The sequence below is a fragment of the Dromiciops gliroides genome, chromosome 4 (assembly GCF_019393635.1).
Source record: "Dromiciops gliroides isolate mDroGli1 chromosome 4, mDroGli1.pri, whole genome shotgun sequence".
In the NCBI taxonomy this organism is placed as follows: Eukaryota; Metazoa; Chordata; class Mammalia; order Microbiotheria; family Microbiotheriidae; genus Dromiciops; species Dromiciops gliroides.
In genome coordinates this window covers 76,595,882-76,610,878 of record NC_057864.1, presented here as the reverse complement: position 1 = coordinate 76,610,878, position 14,997 = coordinate 76,595,882, and the positions used below count along the sequence as shown (strand labels likewise).

Sequence of the window (14,997 nt, the reverse complement as noted above, 5' to 3'; positions counted from 1 at the left end):
TTTTTTAAAAATTGTTCATCATGGGGCAGCCAGGTGGCACAGTAGATAAAGCGCCAGCCCTGGATTCAGGAGGACCCGAGTTCAAATTCAGCAAAAGATACTTGACACTTACTAGCTGTGTAACCCTGGGAAAGTCACTTAACCCTCATTGCCCCACCAAAAAAAAAAAAAATTGTTCATCATGACCAAGCTGGATTTGTATTAATTATACAAGTCCAGTTCAATATTAGATAATGTTATGGTAAAAAAAATTTAATTCATATTATCACATTAATAGATATGGGAAAGCCTTTTGATACAATCCAAAATTCATCTATAATTGAAAAAATATGGCCAAAGAGGATAGAAACAAATCAGTTTTTCCACAATACGATAACAATATCTGCTCGGACTTCTTTGAAACAAAGGTGCCCACATTTATTTGTCATAATATAAGAAGTGTTAGTATTTTTGATAATATAGAAAATATATTAATTATAATCATAGCTAGCACTTATATAGTGCTTTAAGGTTTGCAAAATGCTTTACAAATATTAGCTCATTTGATCCTCACAACAACCCCCGAGAAGTAGGTGTTATTATCCTCTCTATTTTACAATTGAGGAAACAGACAAAGAGAGGTTTAAGTGACTTGCTGGATTGCATAGCTAGTGTTTGAGTTTACATTTGAATTCAAGTTTTTCTGACTCCAGATCCACCGCACTGAACCACCTAGTTGGCCTTTATATTAGAGAAGAAGCTCTTATATTCTATATTAGAGTAAAGGTTTTTAACCTTTTTTTTCTGTTTTGGACCACTTTGGCAATTTGGGGAATCTATGGATTCCTTCTCAGAATATTGATGCTTTTAGTTGCATAAAATAAAATATGTAGAATTACAAAGAGAAACAATTATATTGAAATGCAGTTATCTAAATATCTTTTTTCTAAGTTCACAGATTCCAAATTGAGAATTCCTATATTTGTGGCATTAACAATGGAAATGGAAAAAATCAAAATACCATGTTTGAAGATGAAATGATAGTATGCCTAAAATTTTCAACTGCAGAAGTGATGGATACTGCTATTATCAAGGTTCTATGGAGCAGGCATGATCCTTCTTTTTTCTCTCTTTGTCTACCACAAAGTCCCTGTTATAAAAAATATATATTTTTTTTTTGTGAGGCAATTGGGGTTAAATGACTTGCCTAGGGTCATACAGCTAGTACGTGTTAAGTGTCTGAGGCCGGATTTGAACTCAGGTCCTCCTGACTCCAGGGCTGGTGCTCTATCCATTGCACCACCTAGCTGCCCTATAAAAAATCTTAAAAGCAATTTCAAGGAGTAGTGAGGGTAGGGTTTGAGGACCCCAGTCTAATTTCTGGAGTTTTCTCCTAATGTCAGGAGCAGATTGGCTAATAAAATGTATATTGAGGACTGTTATTCCTACATCCCTTTCTGGAACTAGATTAGTATGTTTTTTCAGAGAGTCCATGAGGTGACTCATGAAGAGAGCTGAGTTTTCTTCAGGGACCTGGCTTATCTCCTTCACTTTCTTGTAAGTGACCTGTTTCTTAATTCCCCTTCTGGTTCCCTCAACAAGGCAAGTGATCATGTGGTTTCTATGGGTGCTGTCTAAATTATCATGATAGTCACATCTTGGGTCCATAGTTGGAACGCTGTGGTTCCAGGAACCCCCAGGCCCAATTTCCAACCTGCAAGTATTCATCACCCACTTGTACAGCTAAGTTCCAAATCTGTTTTTTTCTCACTGAAGTACAATATCTGACAAGAATAATTTGCAAGTTGGTCCAAGAAAGGTCAAACTGCATTGTCACAGACTTAAAGCCATCCGGGGTTCATGTCCCTGTCTAGGCGCCAATTATGTTATGTGGAAATTGTTTGGGGTTTGGAGCAGGGGTTCTTAGGAACTCCTCTTTGAAGAATGACACCCTCTTGCACACAAATCCAATTAGAAGAAAATAATAGTTTATTTAGGTGCTAGGGAAAGGAAACCAAGAGAGAAGTCCTTGGACTTCTCATGGGGAGAAGGCATGGCCCAGAAGTATGGCTCTCTGAGATAACTATATCCTGGAGCAGGAGACAAGGAAATCCTTTTATAGAGGACAATATGAAAAGAACACCCATTCACAACAGAATTAAATATTTAGGAATGAATTCTCCTAGACATAGGCCTGTTTTAAAGACATATAAAAATACAATGACAGATATGAGAAATTTGTTTATGAATGGGTTAGATCAAGATAATAAAATGAGAATTCTCAAATTAAATTTATAGATTTCATGTAGTACCAATAAAATGTAATTTAGTTTCTTTATAAAAACTGGATTAAAAATTGCCAAACTGGGGCAGATAGGTGGCTCAGTGGATAAAACACTGGCCCTGGATTCCGGAGGACCTGAGTTCAAATCTGATCTCAAACACTTGACACTTACTAGCTGTGTGACTCTGGGCAAGTGACATAACCCTCATTGCCCCACAAAAAAACAAACAAACAAAACCCCACCAAATTTACAAAGAAAAGTAAATTGTCAAGAATATCAATGGGTACTTTTTAAAAAATTAAAGAAAATGAGCTTGGTTTTCTCAGATTTTAAAACCTGATAAATCATCAAAAAAATGTAACCATCAATCAATAAGCACTTATTAAGAGCAGACTTTGGGCCAAGCACTATGCTATAGTGCTGGAGATGCAAAGACAAAGGAAAAAGAGTCCATTTCTCTCAAGAAACTTGCATTCTAATAGTTCAGACAATATGTGCATATATTAATATTGTCATATTATATGCAAAATGTTTACTAAACAAATTATTGAGGATTGGGTAGATTAATTTGATTGTGTTATATACAATTCCCTGTACAATAAAAACAGCATAATGAATATCGAAAGAGGCTAAAAAAGTGAATGCAGTTGTCGACTGCCTAAACACCCCTTAAGGATGTTGTTGATAGGAATCATGATTTGGGTAGCAATTGAACTTGACCTCTGTGATCCTTCTAACTCTAAAATTATCTGATTATCTTTCATAACAGTATTTTGCTGAAATACCATATTTTTAATAGTGTTTTTTTCTTTTTTCAGAGCAATTTGTCTTTTCTTTATTTGATTTAAAAATCTCAGTCAGCATTTGTAAAGCACCAACTATGTTGCCAGGGGCTCTTAGCTTTTTGTGTGTTTATGAACCTCCCTTCAACAGTCTGGTGAAGCCAATGACCCTGCTCAGAAAAATGTTGTTAAATGTCTTTCAAAAGCAGCTAGGAGGCAATAGTGGATAAAGAACTGACCCTGAAGCCAGGATGACTTGAGCCTAAAACCGGCCTCAGACACTTCCTAGCTATGTGACCCTAGACAAGTCAATTACATTCTGTCAGTCTCAGTTTCCTCATCTATAAGTGGGAGCACCTACCTCTCAGGGTTGTTTCGAGGATCAGATGAGGTTATGTAAAGTACATTGCAAACCCTGAAGTACCAGGTATATGCTAGCTTTTAGTATGAAATAAAATGCATGGGATTACAAAGGAAACCAATTATATTGAAATTGATAAAATAATTAAAAAGAAAATTCAAAGAGCCCAGGATAAGACCCCTGCCCTAGAGGTAGGTATTATCAATTCTACTTTACAGAGCAGGAGGCAGGGTTGTGCAGTCACCATCCTCACTCTCTCCTCCAGAGCCAGCTGGGTTCAATGGATGACTGGCCCCAGATGCAGTGGGAGACCTTGGCCGTTTTAAACTAAGCTCTGTCTCACTTAAATCCAATTCACTTGTAAGTCATGATATCACCTTCCTGATGCCATTGGTCCTCTTCGAGAACCAAGGACAAACATCCACATTGAAGGAAGAGTGAAGAGACTTACCCAAGACTACGCAGACCCCTCTGAAATCCCCACCTGGGATTCTACACACTTTGGGGCAAGTACCAGAACCTATATTTTAGGACCGGCAAAAGTCACCAGTCTCTTGACTTCTTTTGCCAGATAGACTCTGCAGCTGGACTTTGCTCCACAGGATGATGTCATGTGCTTCTGCTGCAAAACCCCATTGCTGATGGGGGAGAAAGAGGAGAGAGACAAATCTATTCTACCCCTTGATGCACTTTGTAAGAGATGGACATCCCTAAAAACTGGGTTCTTTTTTCAACTAATTTTATTGCTCAATTTCCAGCAAGATTGGCTATTTGGATTTTAAATTCTCCATCTCTCCTGTTTGCCCTGGTCTGTGAGTATGTGGAGAAAAGAGAAATGGAGCAGGCCTTTGTCTTTGTCTGCCCTGCTCCTTTCACGTGTGAATGAACGCGCCCTTTCAAACTTCCAAGTCTTACATCTATCTCTTTGTCTATTTTACCTGTCCCTTACATTCTCTCATTTCATCAATCTTGAGTTGGGGTTTCCCTCACCAGGTTACTGTTTCAGCTTCATAGATGTGACATTACTTTCTAGCTAATCCTAGAGATGCTTCCAACCAACTCACATGCCCTCCTCCAGAGGGATTTTTCCCAACGTGGTCTTTCCAAGATTGTCTCATCTTTGTACTATTTCCCTCTGTTAAAATAGGTAACAGAATGTACACTATATATGAATGCCAGAACCATAATCGGTAAATTTTATTCCTAATAATAAGATGAAGAGGAGGGCCCGTGGGCCCATATGCCACTATATTTATTTGTTGTTTGGGGGAGGGGTGGGGAGTGCTGATGTGGGGACCCAAAGGGAGAGGACTTACCCCAGGACAGTAGGAAGTTTCTTCACTGCTAAAGGGAAAGGAAATATTCCCTGGATAAGACCACCATGAGTTAGGTGGGTAGGGGAGGAACCAAGCTGTGGGAAAGTGTTGCTGGTACCCTCTAACTTTTCTACTTGGGGGCAAAGCCCTGGGGCCCCACCCTATTTACAACTCTGGTATAAGTACATATGTAGAATTTCTGAGTGTTTTGTGCCTGTGTCCTCAAAGTCTTCATTGAGACACTGATGACATCTTTGATTATTATATTATGTTAGTTCAGGAAATGGAGGCTTCACAAAGAGGACAGATATCTATAAGCTAGATATATTTCCATGGGCTCAGGTTGATTCCTGAATGAAATTACTTGAAACAGGTCCATCTACCACCACACAAATCTGTTCAATCCACTCACACCGTATTTTGATCAATACCAGAAAGCAGAGGACAAAGCTGACATTTCCTTCATTGAAGCTCTCTCCCATCACACACACACACACACACACACACACACACACACACACTCTTGGCAACTTCAGCTGTAGTGTTAAAAACAGGTTGGTAGGGGCAGCTGGGTGGCACAGTGGATAAAGCACCAGCCCTGGATTCAGGAGGACCTGAGTTCAAATCCGGCCTTGGACACTTGACACTTACTAGCTGTGTGACCCCAGGCAAGTCACTTAATCCTCATTGCCCCACAAAAACAAAACAAAACAAAACAAAACAGGTTGGCAGTCACCTAACTGTTCTTCTTCAACTTGATTTTCCTAAAGTTACTTAGAGCTTCTCACCAGGCTCTTGTTGAAGAGACAGGGAACTCGGGACTGTTATTACTGTACAACCTTCGGCTCTAGAGATGCGTTCACCCACAAAGAGGAGAGTGGGCATCATGTGATGTATGACTGGCTCTTTTCCAGGAAGGCTTGAGGAATGACAGATAACCATAAAGTGCTAACAAAACTGAATTTCTTCCTCTTAATACTCTCACCTTTCTTGGCAAACTGAAAATCTCTTCCCCATCTAAATCATCATTCTTCAAAAAGTTGTGTGCTTGCCTAGAACAAGAAAAGTGCCTCAACCTGAACAATGTCTACTACATTATTTTCTTGGGACATTGTGTGTCCCTCATTTCGTTTCAAAAAGACAGTGCAGTGCAGTGCAGTGGAAAGAGAACAGGATCTAGAGTCAGGCAGGAAGTCCTGGGTTCAAATTCCACCCCTGCAACTTACTAGTTGTGTGGTCATGGGAAAGTCACTTAACCTTTCTGAGCCTCAGTTTCTTCATCTCCAATATGGGGAATAATAATACCTGTAGTACCTATTTGATGTGATAATATGTTTATGAAGCACTTTGTAAATGTTGAAGTATTAATAGATATCACTATCTTCTTCATCATGTCATTCTTTATTCTTTATGTTTCATGCACCTCAGATAGAAATGGTCTAGGGACAAGACACAGTCTTATTCTTCTTCTATGTTTAGTGTTTGGTAAACTACTGTAGAGGCAGATATAATGATTAATTTTTGTGACTGAATAAAAGTATTGGGATGCAGGACCATTTTCTCTAGGTTCCCTGAAAGCATTTTAGGGGACAACAGTGTGACAGGGATAATATGTACATCTTCCTATTCCCACATGGTATTGTTTCTTCCACTAGGTCTCTATGTTTTTAAAGTTTTTCTTTCTATGTGGTTTAGAGGATGTGAGTGTTTTGTATAATAACCTTTGTTAAAATATTCTTACATTTTTGTGGGCCAATATCCTTTTGTGGGGCGATCTTTGGTAATAATTTTATCTGATAATGCTCTAGTTTTATTATAGTTCAAATGGTGAACTCTCAATGAGATGTTTAAGTCTGGAGATTCATTGCCTCTTAGTTTAAGAAGGATAGCAAGCTTGTGGTATATTATCTGGTCCTATAATCATGTCTTTCTTGGTATTTGGTAAGTACTAAATTTTGGCAACCTGCAGCGATATGTCCACAGCTTCTACAATGTCCTTGAAAAGTTTGTTGTTATTTAGTTATGGATTCTTAAAGAGAGATTAGTGAGCTGAAAAAAATATTATTTTTTTAAATCAACCTTTCCAATATTTATATAGGAAAATATCCACCAGAAACAGAGCTAGTGTTATCACCAGTGCATTACTATGCCATCTCCATAAACAAAAATTGAGTCTCTTATATTACTGCATGCATTTATGCATAGACACATATGGGGATATATTGCCCGTCTCCCATTTACATCATGTAAAAAAACCTGAATTCCTCTCTTAGGAAGAAATCTTTGATGAAGTGAATTTTGTTTAGATATGTTTTAATCCTGGCTTTTGTTTACAAGGCAACCATTTCCTGGTATATACTCTCCCACTTCTACCCACAAAGAAGTCAGTGAACCTTCCTTTTATAACAAAGACAGACAACTGAGCAAACAACTCATTAGGTAATTGTTTCTGCCAGCATTCAGAACATCCTCTAGGTTCTGTACCAATTCCTTCAAGTCTTCCCATGTTTCTCTTAATTCCTCATATTCATTGTTTCCATTTATATTCATGTATCATAGGTTTTTTGGTCATCCCCAATAAATGGATACTCTCACTTTGTTTCCTGGTTTTTGTTGCCACAAAACGTTATGATGTGAAGATTTTGGTAAATGTAGGGGCCCCTCTATCTTTAACCTCTTTGGGGGTAGACATGTTGTGATGAACTTTAGTTCAAAAGGAGGGTTGTTGTTTTTTTTTAAACTAATGAGCTTCTAAATAAAGCATGTAAAAGCTAGGGGAAGCCACCACCTGAGCTTGGCACACATTCTATGATACAAGGGAATCACAGCAGTTTTTGTTAGCATTCTGTCCCTTCCCTCACCCCATCCTGCATCTAACCATCCATTCACCTACCCACCCATTTATTCAAACTTTTGTTACAGTTTGCTGGCTTCTAAAATGATCAACTCAAATAGTTAACGAGTCTCTGAGGGAAAAAACCCACTTATGCTATTTATTTCTTTTTGTTTTTACCATTTCAATATTCTGGAACTCCAAATAGCAAATCTTCTTGTCACAATGGATGAGCTCTGTGGAGAGCTAAGGCCTATTGGGAAGGGTTTGGAGGTTTGATGGGGAGGGGGAGATATTTTTTTCCTGAAGAAAGCTACTCTGATTGATTTTCCTCCCTTCCCATCCTCTGAGAGGTCTGTCAAAAGTGACAGTTGTGTAACTGAAGGTCATAAATCATACCCCAGCTGCTAACACAAAGAGAGCCAAATTCTCTCAAGTCAGGGACAGGTGATAGCAAATGTGAGCCACAATAATGAGAGAATTAATGTGCCACTCTTTTTTTCTCCCTAATTGTCTGGTGTTACTAATAGCAGCAGGGGGACAATTGGGGGGAAATCCAGGAGACATTTCTTTCTCTTTCTGTGGAATTCAAGGAGTCTAACATAAAGAAGGTAGTCTTTTGGCAGGTGATATTATGGAAGGATTAAAAGCAAAGGGAGTTAGGTGGGACTGGGGGGACTGGGAGCTGGGATCACTCAGCTGGTAAGAAGATGGGCCTCACAAATTGGAAGTTTCCAATATAATTTCTACCTAAGCCAGTCAGTTTTGCATTCAAAAGAAGGTCCATTCTGCAATCATGGCCTATATATCCCTTGCCCTCAAGAGATTGCTTTGCAACCCCTCACAATGTAAACCCTAATTCAAGTCAACTCTATGCCAGGAAGAGGGTCATGTGGAAGAAGGTACAAATCAGCTGTCCCTGTAGGAAAATCAGCTTACCTCACATGTTCTGCTGATGGGAAGCAAAGATAATAACGAAGAAGATGTTGTCTTGCATCTATAAGGATGAGTCCACCAGTCTATCATCCAAAGATTCAGATTTGTGCTGGGCTCACTACACCCACTATACCTGGTCTAGTGTGGCCATCATGAGATTGCCACATCAGGTGGCAACAAGCATTTATTAAGTGTTTACCCCATGTCAGGCACTGTGCTAAGTACTGGAGATACAAAGAAAGGTAAAAACATGACCCCTGCCCTCAAGGAACTTATAGTCTAATCGGGGAGACTAGGTGCAAAAAATCTGACCTTCAAGATACTTTCAAAGTAGATGAAAGAAAATCTCAGTGGGAAGGTTCTAGGGGTGGATTGGAAAAGATTTCCTGCAGAAGGTCAGATTTGATCATTGATTTTCAGTTAGAAGGAACCTTTAGAGATTCTCTAGTTCAGCCCCTTTCATTTGACAAACAAGAAAATGGTCCCTCAGAAAATGGAAATGACTTGCATATCACATGACTAGCAATCAACACAGCCCAGTGCTTTTATTAATCTACAAATCCTACCGGGTTCTGCTCTCTTGGACCAATCAGAATAAATCTAATCCCTGCTCTACATGACAACTCTTCAAATATTTGAGGAAAGTTACAGCATCACTTCTAAGTCTTTTTTTCCTCACTTTACACCTGTCTACTTCCTGACTCCAATAGCCCTCGGGTGTCCACAAAACTTGGGCTACTCATGAATGTTTTTAAAACAGCTTCTCTATCATCAATCATGGGAGACAGAACATCCAGAGGTGGCAGAAAGTTACAATAGAAGTGTCTGGGCTATTTGGCCAGTGAATAAGATAACTTATAATGAATAAGGATGTCACCTATGTGGAGTGTAGGCAGCTTCTGGGACAAGGTAGCATACAGCATCCTGGGGAGGATCTCCATCAAGTGATGAAGGGCATGTGAAAATTGCTGCATGTGAATTTACTTTGCATAAATATTGAACATGGTATGATATGGATCGTGTGTAAATGTATTTGTAAAAACATATATGGTGCATCTGAATGGCAAGGGCTGTGAGTCTTTTTATCTGGAGGAGAAATGTTGTAAGCATTGAGCTTTTTTCCCTTTTATTCTTTTAAGTTTTAAAAATTCTTTTTGTTTTTATACCATAGTTATGTCTTGCTGAATGATCTCCCCTCTTCCCCCTCCCCATAATTTTCTGTTTGAATAAATTAGAAAAATAAAGTGTGTTTACAGACTCCAAGGTCTGCTTGGTGATGATTAGTGTTGGTAATTGCGAGACAGTGTAGAACAGATGAGAAGTCATCCACATACTCTTCTAAGGCAGGAAACCAGGTTTAGGGGTATAGGCCATAGCCACAGATGGGGACTAAAGCCAGGACTCTGGGCTCATCATAATGATATCTCACATTTACATAGCACCTTAGAGTTTACAATCCACTTTCCCCTCCTGCGAGTCATAAAAGTAGTGCTATGCTCATTATAGAGATGGAGAGACTGAGGCATAGAAAAGTGGGGTGACTCGTCCAACGTCACAGAGTAAGAGGCAAATCTGGCACTCAAGCCCAAGGCTTATAACTTCATATGGACACTTCGAGGAGGAAGGGGCCCTGGAGGTCATTGACTCCAAGCTGTCCAGTTTACAGATGTAGAACCTGAGGTTCAGGGAGGGGAAGAAATTTTCCCACTAATCTACTAAATATTTGTGGCCTGATTTGAACGGAGGTCTTCTGGGCTCCAAGACTAGGGCTCTTTCCATTCTGCCACACTACCTACTATTTCCATTAGCTTGATCCTTTCATTGATCATTCATTACTCAATTAATCAATAAATAGTTGCTGGCATGACCTAGTTTATAGAGCCAGGGGTCAAGAGCTCTTGGCTCCAGTCCAAGCTCTGCCACCAGGAGGCAGCTGTGTGACTATGGGCAAGGCATGGGACCTAGAAGGCATCTGGTAACTGCTGAATAAATGTTCTTTGACTGGATTTCAATCATGGAGACCTGGATTCAAATCCTGTCTCTGAAACATGTCACTTAAATTCTCTAGGAACCTCAGTTTCGTAATCTATAAAATGGGATTAGACAAAATAACCTCTTTGGTGCTTAGTAGCCAGGATGGTGAATTGGGCTTTGCCCCTCAACTTCATTGGAAAGGAGCACTGAATGTAGAATCAGAGGACTCACATTAAGTCCTGCCACTTCCACCTGCTATCATGCGAAAATGAACAAATCCCTTCACCTCTCCAGGCCAGGATGAGATGACCTCTATGGTCTATCCAGAAGGTCTCTCCCCCTGACCCCCTCTCCCAGCAGTCTTCCCACCCTTAAATCCCTCTGATCCTGTGACCTCTTCTTCTGATTGGTCATTTCCTCCCCCAGACTTCCATTTTAAGGAAATACCCAAGCTAGTCATATTCTCAGTCTATTCAGCTTCTGCTATTGACTCTTCAGCCTGCTTTCTTCACAATGCCCAGTCACCTTCCCCCTCTTCCTCTCACTCTTCAGCTTCCTTTTATGCTTTGTCTTTTCCCACTAGGATATAAGCTCCTTGGAGGTGGGGACTGTCTTTCTCTTTGTATTTTCATTCTAAGGACTTTGAATACTACCTGGCACATAGTATTTTATAGACCTTGAGGTACAATAGAAATGGGAGCTATGATTAGCATCATGGAGAAGTGTCAATGTGGTACAATGAATGGATCCTGAGCTGGTCGCAGAGTCAGAGAGACCTGGGTTCAAATCCTGCCTCTGAGATATCTTGGTTTTGCAACCCTAGGTAGGTCACTTCTCAGTGCCTTAAGCGACCCATGAAGCATATTAGTCCTGGAGAAGGTAGCAATTGGCATTGATAAAGGGATTTTCCTCATCCCCAAATTCCCTACACCATGGAACTCATAGCTTTTGTTCCTCTCCCTATTATCATTATCCCCCGCAGCACCTAACAGAAGATTTTGAACATAGCAGCTACAATAAGAATTGTAGAATGAATGGATGGATGGATGAGTGGGTGGGTGGGTGGGTGGATGGATGGATGAATGAATGATTGAATGAATGTTCAGTCTGGTAAGAAAGCCATGGGGATTTCTCCACTCTAACCTGCCATGGGCTGAAGTAACCTTGCCTAGACTTGTTTAGTCTCTTTGGCTTCTGTGCTGCTTCCTTTAATTTTCCAGGGCTTAATTTCCCCATAACTGAAAGTGTTTGCTAATCTAAACCCAACCATTTTCCACAAATAATGAAAATCAAGGAGATGATGGAACTCCAGCAGTGAATGGGAATGGAAGGGGTCATTCTTAATTCCCACTGAAAAGAAAAAAATTGAGTTAGCACTGATGTGTCAACCACAGCGCTGCCTCCAATAACTCCCCAGAAGGAGAGAGTTGATTACATATGTCAGCCAAGCTCACTGTGTTGCCAGGAGGCAGACAGGGCATGTCTGCCTTTTGCATTTTTATTAATGGATAGCCCCTCAGTGTCCTCTCATCCCTAGGCAAGCTGTTCTGGTCATATCCTAGCACAGATTGACAGAAAGCTGTATTTCTTTGGACCCTCAGTCCTTCCTGAACTGTGAGTTTGAATTTCCTCCTAGAGCCTGAGGAATAGCTTGGGCGAATCAGTGAAGCTCAGCTGAGGCCGTTGGGGTCCTCTTCATTAAGAGGAGAGGAATAGGGGCAGCTAGGTGGCACAGTGGATAGAGCACTGGCCCTGGATTCAGGAGGACCTGAGTTCAAATCCGGCCTCAGACACATGATACTTACTAGCTGTGTGACCCTGGGCAAGTCAACCCCAATTGCCTCACTAAAAAAAAAAAAAAAAAGAGGAGAGGAATAAAGCAGTTAGGCCACCCCAGAAAGTGACTCAGAATTGAACACTTAAAAAAAAAAGATTGAAGTTGGCTCCTTCCCCACTCTGGAATTGACAACCATGAAGAAGACACTGATTTGCAAGCCCCAGCTTTCTATTTAATTTTAAGCAACCCCACTCCTCACCCCCAGGCAGAACTGTAAAGGCAACCCCTGCATCAAAAAAAGGCTTCTGGAAATGGGAAGCCCCTACTTTCAGGATATCCCAAATCCTGCAGGAGCTACTCCCAAACAATGGTCACCAACACAAACAAACAAGCAAACGGATTAACCAGGGGCTCAGTCAATTGTGGCAGTGGGGAGGATGCCTAGAAATAATTCCAAGATTCTTCTTAGCTAGGAAAGAACCTATTGACCCCATTTTGTATAACATATATAAAAAAATTTTAGGCTTCATGCATTCAGAATTTCTTTTTAGAGGAAGTGAAGCAAATAAACAATAAATGACTCGGTCTTTACTACTTTGGTCCAGCTTTGTGCTACTTAAAAAGTTATTCATGCTTTTTTGTTTTTGTTTTTGATTCCAGTCATATTACCTCCCACCTTCCACCTCCCTTGTCACCACTGAAACTTCCCTGGCAGCAAAGAAAAATAATTAAACTAAGCTAACCAACAAAACAATTGCTTGACATCAATACACAGCATTCCACGCCTGCAATCCCACACCTCTCTGGGAAGAACAGAGAAAAATGCATTTCGTCATCTGTTCTTCCAGACCAAGAACAGTCATCCCATTACATCTGATCGGGCTTCATTTTAGGGCTATTTTCATTTACATTATCATTGTTAATGGGTTTATAGTTCTGATTATTTTGCTCTGCATGGGAGTCTTTCTCTGTTTCTCTGAATTCCTCCTGTTCCTCTTTTCTTCTAGAGCAACAATATTCTATTCTGTTCACACTCCGCAATTTGTTCAGCCAGGCTCCAATTGATGGGCACCCAGAAAAATCACAGAATTTCTGAATGATTCTGAATGAGAAGAGATCTCAGTGGTCATCTAGTACAGATCATGCTATGAAAGAATCTCTTTTTCGTCGTAAACCACAAATTCATCTCTTACTTAAAGACCTTCAGTGAGGGAGAATGCCCTGCCTCCCAAGGCAGCCCAACCACTTTGGGACAAATACACTCCTGGAAAAAAAAAGCTTAAATTCGCATCCTCTCCTTTTACTTCTGCTTTCAGGGGTCAAATGGAATTTCTGTCATGTAACATGCCTTCACATAATGAAATATAGCTTTGATGCCTTTTGATGCTTCTCCTCTCTAGACGTACTCACTTCCTTCAACTATTCCTCATGTGGTATCAACCCAAGGTCTTTCACCATCCTGGTTTTTCAAGCTGGATGCTTCAAGCTTCTCAATGCCTTTTGGAGAATGATATTCAGCCCTGGATACAATACTCCAAATGTGGTCTGATTAGGGAAGAGTACAGTGAGACAATCCCCTCCCCCATTTGATGCACCCCAAGATTGAATTAGTTTTTCCTACAGCCTTGTCACACTATTGACTCATTGAGCTTGTTCTCCAATGAAAGCTCTAAATCTTTTTTCAGATCAACTGCTATCTAGCTATTCTTCTTCCTTCTTTCATGTACATGTTTGATTTCTACATTAATCCCCATTACATGTCAGAAGCTGCTAGATGGCTCAGTGGATGGAGCACTGGTTTTAGAGTCAGTAAGACCCAAGTTCAAATCTGGATTCAGACCTCGGGCAAATCACTTAACCCTATTTGCCTTAACCCACTGGAAAAGGAAATGGCAAACCACTCAAGTCTTTGCCAAGAAAGCCCCACAGACAGTATAGTCTATGGGGTCATGTAGAGCCAGACACATGACTGAACCATAAAGACATTTCATGTTATTTAATTTGGCCCAATTTTCTAGTCTGTCAGGATCTTTTTGGATCCTGCCCTGTCATTCAGTGCCTCTTCTAGCATTTTTTTCTAATTTTTTGCTACTGTGTCTGTGTCATTTTCTCTCTGTCTCATGGCCAAAACCGTGTTAAGACATTCATTTTATACTAACATATGGATCATCCTTATTTGTATATTCTTTTTGGAGTTTCCCTAACTTTCCAACCTAATCTTATCTTATTCCTTTACACACATTCTGTGATTCAGACACACTCTTGTCCCTAGGAAACCATGCTTTGTTCATAGAGGTCAAGGAACAGAATCTGCATCTTCCTCTTTTAAGAAATCAGGGATTTACCATCTTCCTCTTTTAGCATTTCTCCTTGGGGAGGAAATAGAGGTTCATCTTATGCGGGAAAAGGGGAACTCTCTGGATATCCTTTGATATAATTCAGAGTTATACATAGACCTCTAGAGGGAGTGAGTTTCCTATCACTAAAGGTTATGGAGAGGAGGAGAATAGCCACTTTTTGAGAAGATTATGGAAAAGATTTCTGTTCAGGTGTAAGGTGGATTTGATGACCTATGAGATCCATTTCAATTCTGAATTTCTATTATTCTTTGAGGTTTGCGAAATTTCTTCATGTCACAAAGGGTCCCTGTCATAAAAGGTTTGGGAAAAACCAGAGTCCTAAGCCAGTCAAGATTGTGTCTGGATCAAATTCATTTGGGGGAAGAGAGAAAGGGAACAACCGGGGCTGTCAGAG

The 14,997-nt window shown here is 40.2% G+C and overlaps 1 protein-coding gene across 1 annotated transcript in view; it reads left to right on the top strand.

Annotated features, from left to right (window-relative positions):
- Nucleotides 1-14,997, top strand: part of NMNAT2 (nicotinamide nucleotide adenylyltransferase 2) — a 199,199-nt gene that overhangs the window by 135,184 nt on the left and 49,018 nt on the right. The gene's annotated exons all lie outside the window — the stretch shown is intronic.